General features: G+C 38.9%; 1 protein-coding gene across 10 annotated transcripts in view; it reads left to right on the top strand.

Moving 5' to 3' along the window:
* LOC103347914 (ovomucoid) overlaps positions 1 to 14,560 on the top strand; it is a 138,638-nt gene that overhangs the window by 101,123 nt on the left and 22,955 nt on the right. For 3 of the 10 annotated variants that reach the window (XR_011389804.1, XR_011389802.1, XM_070076274.1), the window contains exon 3: positions 8,948 to 9,047. The exons of the other annotated variants lie outside the window; for them this stretch is intronic. The gene's annotated coding sequence lies outside the window, so the exon portion shown is untranslated. The remainder of the gene's footprint in view (positions 1 to 8,947; positions 9,048 to 14,560) is intronic. 10 annotated transcript variants of the gene reach the window in all.

The following is a 14,560-nucleotide window of genomic DNA, read 5'->3' as shown; positions in this document are numbered from 1 at the left end:
GAAGAAGCTCCTGGCTCCTGGCTTTGGATTGGCTTAGCTCTGGCTATTGTGGCCATTTGGGGAGTGAACCAGCAGTTGGAAAACTCTCTCTCTCTCTCTCTTTATCTCTCTCTCCCCTTCCCTCTCTCTGCCTCTGCCTCTGTACCTCTGCCTTTCAAGTAAACAGATAAATCTTAAAAAAAAAAAAAAAAAAGAATAAGATTACTACTCTACTTCCAATCCAATTTCTTGCAGATGTATACCCTCAAAGGCAGCAGACGATGGGTCAAGTGCTTGGGTCCCTACCACCCTGACGGGAGACCTGGATTGAGTTCCAAGTTCCTAGCATTGACTTGGCCTACCCCTGGCTATTGTGGGCATTTGGGGAGTGAACCAGTATATGGAAAATTTTTCTCCTGTATTTCTTTATGTGTATCTCAGGATTTTCACACTTTAAATACAAAATAAATAAATAATATTTTAAAAGTACCATTAATGAGGCCAGCGCCGTGGCTCAATAGGCTAATCCTCCACCTGTGGCGCCAGCACACCAGGTTCTAGTCCTGGTCGGGGTGCCGGATTCTGTCCCAGTTGCCCCTCTTCCAGGCCAGCTCTCTGCTGTGGCCCAGGAGTGCAGTGGAGGATGGCTCAGGTGCTTGGCCCTGCACCCCATGGGAGACCAGGAGAAGCACCTGGCTCCTGCCTTCGGATCAGTGCGGCGCGCTGGCTGCAGCGTGCTGGCTGCGGCGGCCATTGGAGGGTGAACCAACGGCAAAAGGAAGACCTTTCTCTCTCTCTCACTGTCCACTCTGCCTGTCAAAAAGAAAAAAAAAAAGTACCATTAATGAATCAAATGATTGTGATCCTGCCCTTCCTCATCAAAAGATGTCATTTAGTATTTATAAGTTGCACTTCTCTTCAGCAACTGAAGAGGGCGCTCGTATACCATGTAACCTAGTAAATAATTTCATCACAATCTTGTTCAGAAAAATTCTATACCTTTTTTGATAAACAGAAAAATAAAACCAGTGTACTACAAAACTATAATAAAAAGAAACATACATAGGAATTAAATATTTTAGGCCAATATTACTGCCTCTTCATGTACATATATACATAGTAGACATATCCAAATCAGAGATAACTGTACCCAGCATTCCAGTATAAATTAAATCACTGGTTGTGGATTCTAATTCTGATTGTGACACACTATCTGTTATTGGACTTGCCTTTCACACTGTGAATAATAACTAGAAAACTAAATAAGATTTACAGAATGGTTATGTTCAGACATTAGGCCACAGGCAGCATAGAACTAAGCTGTCATTCCTGAGGGAAAGCAAACTTCTGCTTGGACTCGCTGGCTTGTCCCAGACACCTTGTTGGAAGCTGTTGACCTCATAACTCCTGTATCTGTGTATCTGCAAACCAGCATCACATGAACAACTTCAAGTTCTGTCTGCAAGCACTGGCCTAGTGACAGGGACCTTTTGGGATCTGCCCAGTGCTGGGTTTTATGGGTCTGGCAATGAGTCTCCAACAGTCCTGTGATTCTTTACTGTCTGGTGAAGGTTGTAATAGGAGTTATGGAAGCAGCTCCTCACCTGCTCAGGTAGGTCCTAGGTATGTCACACCTGGGTCTCACAGTCATCAGACCCTATGCAGTCTTATGGGAGCACACAAGGCCTACAAGAAGCTAGTGTTGATTCCCATCAAAACAAGTCTTACCAGTGCACAGGTGTCTACCTGTCAATGGGGCAAGTCCAGAGAGTCTGTTCACGGGTACTTGCCAAGGGAAAAACCATCAGGATCTGCCGAACATTGGGCTTTACCAACCAAGTACTTAGTCCCAAGACACGGTCCCTAGGCCCCTTTCTATCTGTCAAAGGTTCAAGGATAGTGATAAAGGCAGCTCTCTAGTCAATCAGACTGGTCCCAGGTTGGTCACACCTGGGTTGCATAGTCACAGATCCCCACAAAGTCCTGGGGGTGTCTGCTAAGCCTACCCCAGTCTGTCAGTGACACACATCAAAATAAGTCTGACCCTTCCAAACACAGGTCTCCACTTGACATTTGGCAAGTATGGAGGTTCAGAATGTGAGCACTGGCCAGGAGTAGAAGTCTTTAGGTTTTGAGACATGATCCTAAGCTTTCTCTTCTGACCTCTCCACATGACTGAGGTTTCCTGTTTGCTGGAGGTTAGGTGGGTGAGAGGCTACCTGCATGTAAAGCTGAAAATACTCTGCAGAAATGGGCTTGGGGACTGGGAAAGGGAGGTTCACTCTGACTGGATGTTTTTGTAGTGCTCTTGGCAGTGGGATTCAGTTCATTTTTCTTCTCTCAAAATGTGTGTGTCTCTGCATGCCAGGCTCTGTGGAGCTGGTGGAGGGGTGACACAGGCAACTATTTCCTTCTTGCCTTTTAAATGAGATTTTTCTTATGACATGGTGAGGCACTGTGGTCTCTCACCTGGCTTCTGTAGCTCTTGTGAAGGTGACTGGGTGTGTGCATAGTTATTCATGTTGACGTCTGGGTGGGCAGGTGGTCACAGAGCCTCTGACTCCATTGCCATCTTGGTTTGGAATCCTTCATGCATATTTTTACATGTTCTTTTAAAATTTTTTAAAAAATTAATTAGTTTTTAACAGATTCAGTGTAATTTGTAGATATAATTCTAAGAATGTAATGATATTCCATTCTTCCTTCCCTCTTTCCCCCCTCACTTTCCTTCCTTCCTTCCTTCCTTCCTTCCTTCCTTCCTTCCTTCCTTCCTTCTCTTTCTTTATTTTTTGTTTTTGAGATAACATATTTTAAATTTACATTAAGTAAAAAAGCTTATATATTCTTACATTAGATTCTCAAATAAATTGCTGTCTAATCTCCAAGATATGCCTAACCACTCAGATGCCTGAGGTTACATATTGTTTACAATTCTCACCATTACAAGCCTCTGCACACAGTGTCAGTGAGTGATTTTATAAGAAAGAATATTTTATAACAATTTATTGTCACTTGATAATTCATTAAAACTTTTCATTTTTATAATGTTTTATAAATTCTTAATTTTTCTGTTTTCCTTCCTTTTTATTTTAGACATGGAAATAGAAAGGAAAGAATATGGTCCCAACATGCAGTGAGGTGCTTGTAAATGCTTAAAAATTGGGTAACTAAATGACTGGGACTGGGATAACCAAGACAATGGTAGAAGATGGTCACAACTGTCAGTAGATTGAGGTTTTGTTTACTTCTGTTATTGAGCAGGATAAAAGTAATCACTTTAGTATTTTGCATGTGTTTTCCTTTACACTTTATTTTATCTATTTTATACATTTGAAAGGCAGAGAGGGAGCGAGTGCGACAGATAGACACAGAGAAAGTTCCTATCACTAGTTCACTCCTCAAATGCCTCCAACAGCCAGTGCTGGACCAGGCAGAAGCCAGGAGCCAGGAACTCAATCTGGTTCTCCCATATGGATGTCAGGAACCCAACTACTTGAGCCATCACCTGCTGCCTCCAAAGGGTCTGCATTGATTGGCAGGAAGCTGAAATCAGAAGTGGGCTGAGACTCAAACCTAGGCATTCTGATGTGGGATGAAGACATTCCAAATGACATCTTAACACTTGCGCCAAATGGCTGACCCCTGTTTTCTTTACATTTTACCTGGTTGCTGGGTTGTAGTGACTGGTAACACAAGAAGCTCCCAGTGATTCCATTTGCAAGATTCTAACTCAGCGGCTCCTTGGAAGTTGCTGTGGATAATGTGATTCTCTCAGAGCTCTTACCTACTCCTTTTTTTCCCTCAATCTGTAGTGCCTGCAATATTATTAGATACAGCCAAGCGTAGAACCACAGTTTGGCGAAATCATGGACAGATGTGAGCAGCTGCAAGCTGTTTAATAGTAAAGGTGTAGTCTGGATGAAGTCACTTTCTCCCATTTACTCAGTTTGTGACCCAAGCCTAATCCAGGTGTGCTATGGAAACAGTGATAAGGGAAGTAAGCTTAAGACTTTCAAGTTAGGGAAGTAAAGAGTGAAGTGATTTGTGAGGGAATCAATAGAAAAGGAGATCGGGCACTGGGTTAGAAAGGGGGAGAATACTTTGGTGTGTAGTTCTTTTCTCTGTTGTTTCTTTTTCTGGTTAAGGAATTAGGGTGATACTGACTTTATCAGAAGGAGTTTGGAAAGATTCCCTCTCTTCCAGTTGTTCTGAATAGCTTGAGAAATTGGAATTAGTTCTTCAAGGGTCTGGTGGAATTCAGCAGTGAAACCATCCAGTCCTGGGCTTTTCTTTGTTGGGAGGGTCTTTATTAGTGATTTAATTTCTGTCTTGGTCATTGGTCTGTTTAGGTTTTCTGAGTCTTCATGACTCATTTTGATTGTATGTGTCCAGCGATCTATCCATTTCTTCTATGTTTTCCAGTTTGTAGGCATACAGCTCTTTGTAGTAATTCCTGGTGATGTATTTTATGTCTGTGGTATTTGTTGTTATGTTTCCTTTTTCATCTTTGATTTTATTGATTTGAGTCTCTTTCCTTTTTTTTTTTTTTTTTTTTTTTTGGTTAGTTGGACCAATGATTTATCAATTTTGGGTTTTTTTTCTTTTTTTTTCTTTTTTTTTAAACTTTTATTTAGTAAATATAAATTTCCAAAGTACAGTTTATGGATTACAATGGCTTCCCCCCCCCATAACTTCCCTCCCACTCACACCCCTCCCATCTCCCGCTCCCTCTCCCATCCCATTCACATGAAGATTCATTTTCAATTATCTTTATATACAGAAGATCAATTTAGTATATATTGAGTAAAGATTTCATCAGTTTGCACCCACACAGAAACACAAAGTGTAAAATACTGTTTCAGTACTAGTTATAGCATTACTTCACATTGGATAACACATTAAGGACAGATCCCACATGAGGAGTAAGTGCACAGTGACTCATGTTGTTGACTTAACAATTTGACACTCTTGTTTATGGTGTCAGTAATCTCCCTAGGCTCTAATCATGAGTTGCCAAGGTTATGGAAGACTTTTGAATTTGCTGACTTTGATCTTATTTCGACAGGGTCATAGTCAAAGTGGAAGTTCTCTCCTCCCTTCAGAGAAAGATACCTCCTTCTTTGATAGCCCATTCTTTATACTGGGATCTCACTCGCAGAGATCTTTCATTTAGGTGGTTTTTTTGTTTGTTTGTTTTTTGTTTGTTTGTTTGTTTTTGCCAGAGTGTCTTGGCTTTCCATGCCTAAAATACTCTCATGGGCTCTTCAGCCATATCTGAATGCCTTAAGGGCTGATTCTGAGGCCAGAGTGCTGTTTAGGACATCTGCCATTCTATGAGTCTGCTGTGTATCCCGCTTCCCATGTTGGATCATTCTCTCCCTTTTTTATTCTATCAGTTAGTATTAGCAGACACTAGTCTTGTTTGTGTGATCCATTTGACTCTTAGACCTATCATTATGATCAGTTGTGAACTGAAATTGATCACTTGAACTAGTAAGATGGCATTGGTACATGCAACCTTGATGGGATTGTATTGGAATCCCCTGGCACATTTCTGACTCCACCATTTGGGGCAAGTCAGTTTGAGCATGTCCCAAATTGTACATCTCCTCCCTCTCTTATTCCCACTCATATTTAACAGGGATCACTTTTCAGTTAAATTTAAACACCTAAGAATAGTTGTGTGTTAAATACAGAGTTCAACCAATAGTACTAGAACAAAAAAAATACTAAAAGGGATAAAGTATTAAATTGTACATCAACAGTCAGGACAAGGACTGATCAAGTCACTGTTTCTCATAGTGTCCATTTCACTTCAACAGGTTTCCCCTTTGGTGCTCAGTTAGTTGTCGCCGATCAGGGACTGGCTTAATTCACTCAGCATAATGTTTTCCAGAGTCCTCCATTTTGTTGCAAATGACCGGATTTCATTGTTTTTGACTGCTAGTTTTCAAAAAACCAGCTCTTTATTTTACTGATCTTTTGTTTCCATTTTGTTTATTTCTTCTCTGATTTTACTTATTTCTTTGTTCCTACTAATTTTGGGTTTGGCTTGTTGTTTTTCTAGGTCCTTGAGATGCATCAATAGCTCATTTTTTGGCATATTTCCAAATCCTTATGTAGACACCAGTTGCTATAGTCTTCCCTCTTAATCCTGTTTTTTATGTATCCTGGAAGTTTTGATATGTTGTAATGTTATCTTCACTCATTTCCAGAAACTGTTTTATTTCTCTTTGATTTCTTCTATGACCCATTGTACATTTGGGAGCCTGTTGCTAAATCTCCATGTGTTTGCATATCTTCTTAAGTTTTTCTTGAGTTGTTAATTTCCAGGTTCCTTCCATTGCAGTCAGAAAAGATGAATAGTATGATTTTGATTTTTTTTTAGTTTGGTGAGACTTGGTTTATGGCCTAGCATATGGTCTATCCTAGAGAAAGTTCCATGCACTGATGAAAAGAATATGTATTCTGCAACTGTGGGATGAAAGATTCTGTAGACATTAGGTCCATTTGGTTCTTGGTATTGATTAGCGCTATTGTTTCTTTGTTTATCTTCTGTCTTTTTGATCTGTCCATAGATGAAAGGGTTATGCAAGTCCCCCATTACTATTGTATTGGAGTCCATTTTGGAATCTCATAAAATGAACTGGTAAACTAACCTGAAGACCTCTTCTATATATGGATGTCAAAAAAAATTTGATGCCAAATAAACTTATTTTTTAATTTCATTTTTACAGACTTCTTGAAGTATCTTCATATTACACTATAAGGCTTACTAGCTGTTTCATGGACATTATCTGGATACTAGCAAAAGAGAAAGGCCAGAATTTTGGCTTACACTATTCATCCTTATTCATAACCCGCTGAGTGCTAGGCATTATGCTAGGCCAAAGAAATGCCATGGAGTCCATTAGAATTACTGTGTTCATGAGTCTTATAATTTTATTAAAAGCAATCCACAATTTTCTATTAGTTCAGCGTTATTCCAATTAATTCCTAGCTCCTGAGTCTTCAAAACATCATTATAAACCTAACTCTATTAAATTGCTGATTGCTTTGTTATACCAGACACAAAGAAACTGATAAAAAGTTTATTTTTGTCAAAAAAAATCAAGCAACATAAAGAAATCAAGGAAATAGAAAGGCCATCAGCCATGAGATGTGGTAGTTGGTAAGGTCAGCCTACGTCATGTGTGGGACTAATATCAGAAGAATAGAGGAAACCTACTCCACATAAGATAACAAAAGAAGAGAACACTTTCTTCTATTTGCCTGAGTAAAATAGGAGCGATCAAAGACCTACTTTTAAAGATAATTGAGTCCTTACTAAAAATGCACTTTCATTAGAGAGAAATGTTTGGTTTCTTTCTATTTCTAGGAGAGCAGAAAGAGCATGTTCTTGAAGCCTAAAAAAATACACAGTAGTCTGCTTAAAAACAGGGTGTCTTCTAGGAAGAGATGGGAATTTACAGTCAGAAGTTACTTAACTCTTTTGCATGTTCATATGGGTGTTTTTCATATTTTTTAACAGCAATCCATAGTAGGAAATATATTTTAAATTGTATTCAAAACACGAATACATGCACAAACATATCTAAAACAAGTTTTTCACTATTGTAGTCACACTATGTGTAATGCACTGTAATATTTTCTTATTCTGTTTGCTTCTAATTTATTCCATCATTGTATCATTTATGACTTATTTTGACTTCACAACTCATTTATGCATCAGAGCCGATAGCATAAAATGTAACAGTCTGTTTTTGAGAATTAATATTTGAATTTTGCAAATGTATTTGTGTGTGTGTACATGCGTACGCTCATTTCTACCCCATTTGCTATAATAGGCAATTCACACTGCTTAGAGTATTGCAAAGGAGATTTCCTTTAGTAAGACCCTTTCAGCTCTGAACCTTGTTCCCTTCCTCCAATGTGTAGGATGTTAATGGTGCACAGAGATTCCTGCAACCACTCCTGGACACTTTAGATTTTTCTATTAAGAAGGGAAATTGGGAGAGAAGGTGTAATTTTATTTATTTATTTATTTTAAATATTCATTTTATTTATTTGAAAGGCAGGGTTACAGAGAGTCAGAGGCAGAGAGAGAAAGAGCTGGCCTACGGACTTGAGGCTAAACTATGGGTGGCCTGGTAGGGGATGGGGAGACCAGTGTGGCTGGTGGAAAGGGAGAAGAGATCAGTTTCAAAGAGCAAGAATCATGTTTTACATCAGACTATTGAACGGCAACAAAGAAGCAGAAATGGTGAAGGGAGTATGACCAAAGGTAAGACGTTGTCAGGCATTATACAGAATTTGTCATTAAAAGCGCTGAGAAATAGTAAGAGTATTTGAACAAGGAAATGACTTTTAAAAGCCATTTCTCTGTATGCTGTGTTGTGAATAAACACAGAGCTAAGAAGAAATTCAAGAGAGCAGTGAGGAGACTGGATTGCTGTGTTTCAAGAGAGAAATGTGTCTGGATCCTGGGGGTGATGGGGTTAAAGCAACAGCTTCTTGGTATGTTTTGAAGGGAGCTCTGACAGGATTTCTCCTCTGATAAATGTCAGGTACTCAGAAACTAGACTGCAGCTGGCTAAAACAAGTCAGTGAGTAACAGATTTAAAGGAAATGGTAGTAGAAAGGGAATGCCAGTGGAAGCTTCATCAGTTCACTGTATTTATTAAACAAAACTTGAACAGGTTCTCATTCTTCACAATTCAGTTAATGCACATGTAGAGAGCAGGACTTGCCAACTTAGTCATATCATGTCCCACAGAGAAAATAATAAGAGGCACACTGAGGTAAAGGGACAAGGTTACCTATCACTAGCAACAACACACCTAGAATATTGAGACAGTCATGATGCCACCTAGAATATTGAGACAGCCCATATTTCATCAATATTTCATAACCTGAACTTCAATAATTTGTTTAATAACTACAGCCTTATTTTACTTCTAAACCACAGAGGTCAGCCACAACACTGAAGCCAATGGTATCCACAGATAATATGAAGTATGTTCAAGAAAAGGTACATGGAAAAAGGGAATTAAAAGATAAGCTGGGAGGTGAGTGTTTGGCTTAGAGATTAAGATGCTATTTGAGGGCTGGCGCTGTGGCTCACTTGGCTAATCCTCTGCCTGCGGCGCCGGCATCCCATATGGGCGCCGAGTTCTGGTCCCAGCTGCTCCTCTGCCAGTCCAGCTCTCTGCTGTGGCCCAGGAGGATGTGGAGGATGGCCTGGGTGATTGGGCGCCTGCACCGGTGTGGGAGACCACCTGGTTCCTGGCTTCGGATAGGTGCAGGGCGCCGGCCGTGGCTGCCATTTAGGGGATGAACTGGCAGAGGGAGGATCTTTCTCTCTGTCTCTCTCTCACTAGCTCTACCTGTCAAATAAGTTTAAAAAAAAAAAAAGATGCTATTCGAGATTCTATTTAAGACAGCCACTTGTTTAAGATACCTGCATTCCATAACAGAATGCCTGGGTATAAGTTCTGTCTCTGTTCCTGACTCGAGCTTCCTGCTAATGCAGACCCTCAGAGGTAGCAGGTGGTGGTTCAGCCCATAACCTATAACCCATATGGAAAACCTAGATTGAGTTTCTGTCTCCTGGCTTCAGTCTGGCCCAGCCCCATCTATCATGGGCACTTGGGAAGTGAACCAGCAAATGGGAGCACTTGCTCTCTCTCTACCTCTCAAATAATTATGATGATGATGATAATATACATTTATTTTAGTACCAAAGTTTTTCAAATCCATGTATAGTTTCTTTTATAATATACATTTTTCAATAACTTTTCAAAGACCCTCTCAGGTTAGTGTAAAATCCCTGCTTTGGCTAAAAACTGACACAAATAAATGTGAGCTGAGCACTTTCCACAGGTTATTCCCTCCTCCAACTCCTTTTCCTCCAAACTCCCAAGGCAACCATTGTTACTGAAGCTGCACGTGTCTTTCTTTGAGTAGCTGACTCCAGGAGGCCCCAGGTTTACTTGTACAAGTATGCGTGGCTCTAACTGAGGTTCTGTCCAGATCTGTGACCTTTGACTTATCTCCACCTCGACTAATCACCAGGAAGGACCTCCGGGTCCACCAGCGCCTGGACTTCAGTCCTTCCTTAGGACACAGTATCAGGCAAAATGTACGGGAACATGAGCTTCCATACTAAGTCATTTAGACTTTTAAGAAGTACAATCACTATACAAGAAAGACAAAAATCAGAACACCGTGAACCAATGAAAGCAATTATTACAAAATGTAGACTAAAGTCTTAAGTAAAATTAGCTTTGACTCTTACATATATGTACAACTTTAGATAATATAAACAAAGTAAACTTTCTTCTTGGTGTTCAGGGAACACTTATAAATAATAAACTACGTTTTAGGCTGTAAAGGAAGCCTCAGTAATGCAAAGCATCACAAACTATGTGCTCTGAAATACATGTAGTGATATTTAAAATTAATAATGAATAGTAAGTGCTCTATCCATATGCTTGTAAATGCGCTGTTTCTATATGTAACCTCAATTTAAAAAGACATTTTAATGAAAATTATACAAAATGTAGTATTATGACAAAGAAAATATTTGTGTTAATGCAAGCAGACTATTTTAACAAATAATTCTAAGATGTATAATGCTTCAGGATACAGAATAGACATATAGTTTTGTAAGCATTCATATACGGTTACAAATTTTTGGTAAGTGGGGTTTTCCTTCCTATAATGATTCAGAGAAATGTTCTGGTAGAGGTTGTTCAGTCTTCCAAGTGGCTTCCATTGTATTGCATAACAAGAATCAACATAATTTGCTATAAGAGAAATAGAAGGCCAGTGCCGCGGCTCAATAGGCTAATCCTCCACCTGCGGCGCCAGCACACCGGGTTCTAGTCCTGGTCGGGGCACCGGATTCTGTCCCGGTTGTCCCTCTTCCTGTCCAGTTCTCTGCTATGGCCTGTGAGTGCAGTGGAGGATGGCCCAAGTCCTTGGGCCCTGCATCTGCATGGGAGACCAGGAGAAGCACCTGGCTCCTGCCTTCGGATCAGCGCGATGCGCTGGCCACATCGTGCCGGCCGCGGCGGCCATTGGAGGGTGAACCAATGGCAAAAGGAAGATCTTTCTCTCTGTCTCTCTCTCTCACTGTCCACTCTGCCTGTCAAAAAATTTAAAAAAAGTGAAATAGAAATTAAAACCTAGTGTGTGATGTCCTAAAATCCTCATTAAGTGACTAAAATAAAATTGATGATATCAAATGTTATTGAGGATATGTGGCACCTGAAAAACTTGTACATTGTTCATGTGAGCTCATATGGACTCACTTACATTGGAAAGATGTGCTATCTACTAAGATGTTCCAAGACCAAGCAATTCACATGGATTGTGAATGTATATGTGTACCAAACTTAACTCCTATTTCTTCTCACCTTCTCAAGAATAACCTCTCTCCTATATTATTTTTTTCTTCTCTCTTCTGTCCTTTGTCTGAATATAATACATTGATTTTTTATCCCATATTATAAACCTTCTTTTAACTGCATTTTTCCTGCTGGCTGCTTTGCCATTTGTTCACTTCTACTTGAAGCAAAATGCCTTCAAAATGTTGACACGCTTGCTGTCTAGTTTCTGTTTGGCCCATTTCCTCCCAATCCCATTCTAAATCAAGTTATCAGATTTATCACTCTATTGATTCTTGGTAAGGTCAGTAATGACGTGCATATTGTTAAATATGAGTGCATTCTAGTATCTCATTTTTGCTGTCTACCAGGTGCATTTGATATGGCTTATTACTCCTTTCTTCTTGATAACGCTTTTAAAAACTTGGCTCTTAGATTTCCCCTCATATCATTTCCTGCTCCTTTTCAGTATCCTTTACTGGTTTTTACAATTATTTCTATTGTAGCATTCAGAGTAGAGCCATCTTCTTTATTTCCTTAAGTGATCACTTACTCTTCATGAATTTTAATTCTACTTTAATACCAATGAGTCCTGAATTTATATCTCCAAACATTGTTCCAGAACTCCAGGTTCTTGATATCCCCACTCCAGTGCTGTAATACTTTTAGTACTCTGCTCATATACTTTGAGGTGTTGCATGCAACAGGACTTCAAAAAGTTCATGGAGTATGACGTTAAAAGATAAGATTACTTTGTTGCCAAAAATTTCATCATATCCAGCAATATTGTTGTTGCTGTAAAGTTTTAATGTTATGAGTCCTATAATGTCATAAAAATTTTTATTTTATTTTAAAATGTTGAATACCACTCCATTTCAGAACTTTTCCTAAAAGTTGGACAAATAGTTTAAGCTGATAGACTCCGTAAGCATCACAATAGACTTTGACTTGTTACCTAGAAATGCTCTTTCTTACCCAAGTAGGAAGCAGGGCTTTGCTTTTGACAGACTGTGATGTTTACGGAAACCATAAAGTCTTTAGTCACTAAACTGAATGACATGATGATAGTTGGGGAGGGCAAGAATATCTTCTGTGAGTAGCGCAAGCCTTTGCTTAGTTATAAACGTATCTTTAAATAATTCTCTGCATCATGAGATTTGTGGAGGCGTCAGAAAATATCTCAGGGAAGAGTCATAGGTTGTGTGCTTGTAATGAGGCTGATTCTGTAAATCTAACACTGGAAACTCACTGATAATACAAGGCTTCTTCAACTCATGACGTTTTAAATTGATGTATTGTGTTGTCCAACCTCAAAGTGTGATAGCTTTCACACATTCTGATTTTATGTGATTTTCTTTTCATTACCTATGATGATAGTGAGAAATAAACCTCAAGATCAAGATATAATATTACTCTGTTCTCATTCAATTTGTTTTTCAAATTATTAATTTCTGCCAAAGTAAAGTGTCGAGACTGTTTTATGAAAGACATGTGTTATTGAAACATGTCCACTTTAGGCTGGCTATACCCCATCTGAGGGTGAGAGACTTCCAGCTCTGTGGGCACCACCCCTTTAATCTTATCTTTTATTGGAAAGTCCTTGGAAGTCAGCATTTTTCCTAATTTGCTTAATTAATAATCACAGAAAATTTCATTAAAAATTCTAAATCCTAGCTTCTTCAGTGTACATTCCAATTCAGTAGGATGGGAAGAATCCACTTGATTTTGTCTCTAGATGTACAACATATTTAGCAGACACTTAGCTAGATCTTCTCATTAATTTTCTCAGGTTGACAGTGGGCCATAACTGGTTTTATCATATACTTTTTTTCTGATAACATAAATTCTTTCAGGAATTTCAAGCTCACCAAAATGAACTCCATAGTGTTTCTCAGTCAGTGGGACTTGTCCCTTCAGATTTTGCAGTGGAATAAGAATACTAGCTATAGAAAGATTTCAGCAATTTTAGATCCACTGTTTAGCAAGCCTGATATAGCTCTCCATCCAGCATCCTTGGATCTTTGCACATTGCCCCACCCATCTTCAAAGCATCACTAGTCATGATGTCAAGGGGAAAAAATTCTGAATCATCTCTCATCAGCACTGAAAAATTTTGGCTTTACTTTCACTTAGAGTTTGTTGGACTGAATTGTTCTCCTGATCCCCTGCAAGCACAATGTGGCCAGAATGTCAAGTCCTCAACTTGCCAGTCCAACAGTGTGCTGTACTCAGTGCTGTGATCTTTGGTCAGATATAGCCTTTCAGTGCCTCAAAGTCCAAAATTTGAAGATAGTAATCTTGCCAAAAATAATCTGTTTGTAATAGGCTCTTCTTTTTCCTTCCTAGTGGAAGATTCTAACAATTCTCTGGGGGGTAGAGAGAAAAGGGAACCTGATTTATCTGACACATCTGTTCATATTGTATATTTGTTAGTGTTTACCCAATCTATAGAGGTTATTTACTCAGGTTAAAATTGGTTAACTTAAGGCTTCCCATGTCATGCTGATTTCTTATAACATTTTAGAGACTCATATTTTATATACAATGAACTTTGAACAAATAGATGAGTTAATAGAACTTACTAGACTTGTAATTCTTGGTTCTGGACATAGCAAATATGTTTGATGCTTGTTATGTAATTGGGAAAATAAAGAATTTTTAAAATTTTAATGGGAACTGATTTATCTCATGGAATATTAATAACTGATGTGAGAGGTTTTGCAGCTGCCTACTCAAATACCAGTTTTTAATTGTGGATCACACAGAGCAGAAAAGAGAAGTTTTAAAAGGCCATAGCTTTGTTGACAGAGGTTAAAAAGGCTGCTGTTAAAATGTAGTATATCCTGAACTTACAAATTCCACTTTTAAAATAATTAATAAAAAACCTCAATTAGGTTTTTAAAATGTGATTTTATAAAGGAAATAGACAAATGAGTTGAAAGGGGGCTCAAAGAAATTTCAGCTATAGGAATTGCTAACAAAATAAATCTATCATGGATTCTGTTTGCTTGGTTAGTGTTGCCATGTCATCTACAAAGTCAGCTCAGTACAAGATGATTATATAAAGGCCTCTTAACTATACTTGACAAAAAACCAAAATTATTAAAATCATTGAAAAGATGCACTCTTTGGGGCCGGCACCGTGGCACACTAGGTTAATCCTCCGCCTGCGGCGCCAGCATCCCATATGG

This window comes from Oryctolagus cuniculus, chromosome 6 (assembly GCF_964237555.1).
Source record: "Oryctolagus cuniculus chromosome 6, mOryCun1.1, whole genome shotgun sequence".
Lineage (NCBI taxonomy): Eukaryota > Metazoa > Chordata > Mammalia > Lagomorpha > Leporidae > Oryctolagus > Oryctolagus cuniculus.
Note: the sequence above shows the minus strand (reverse complement) of the source record. Positions and strands in the feature narration are given on the sequence as shown.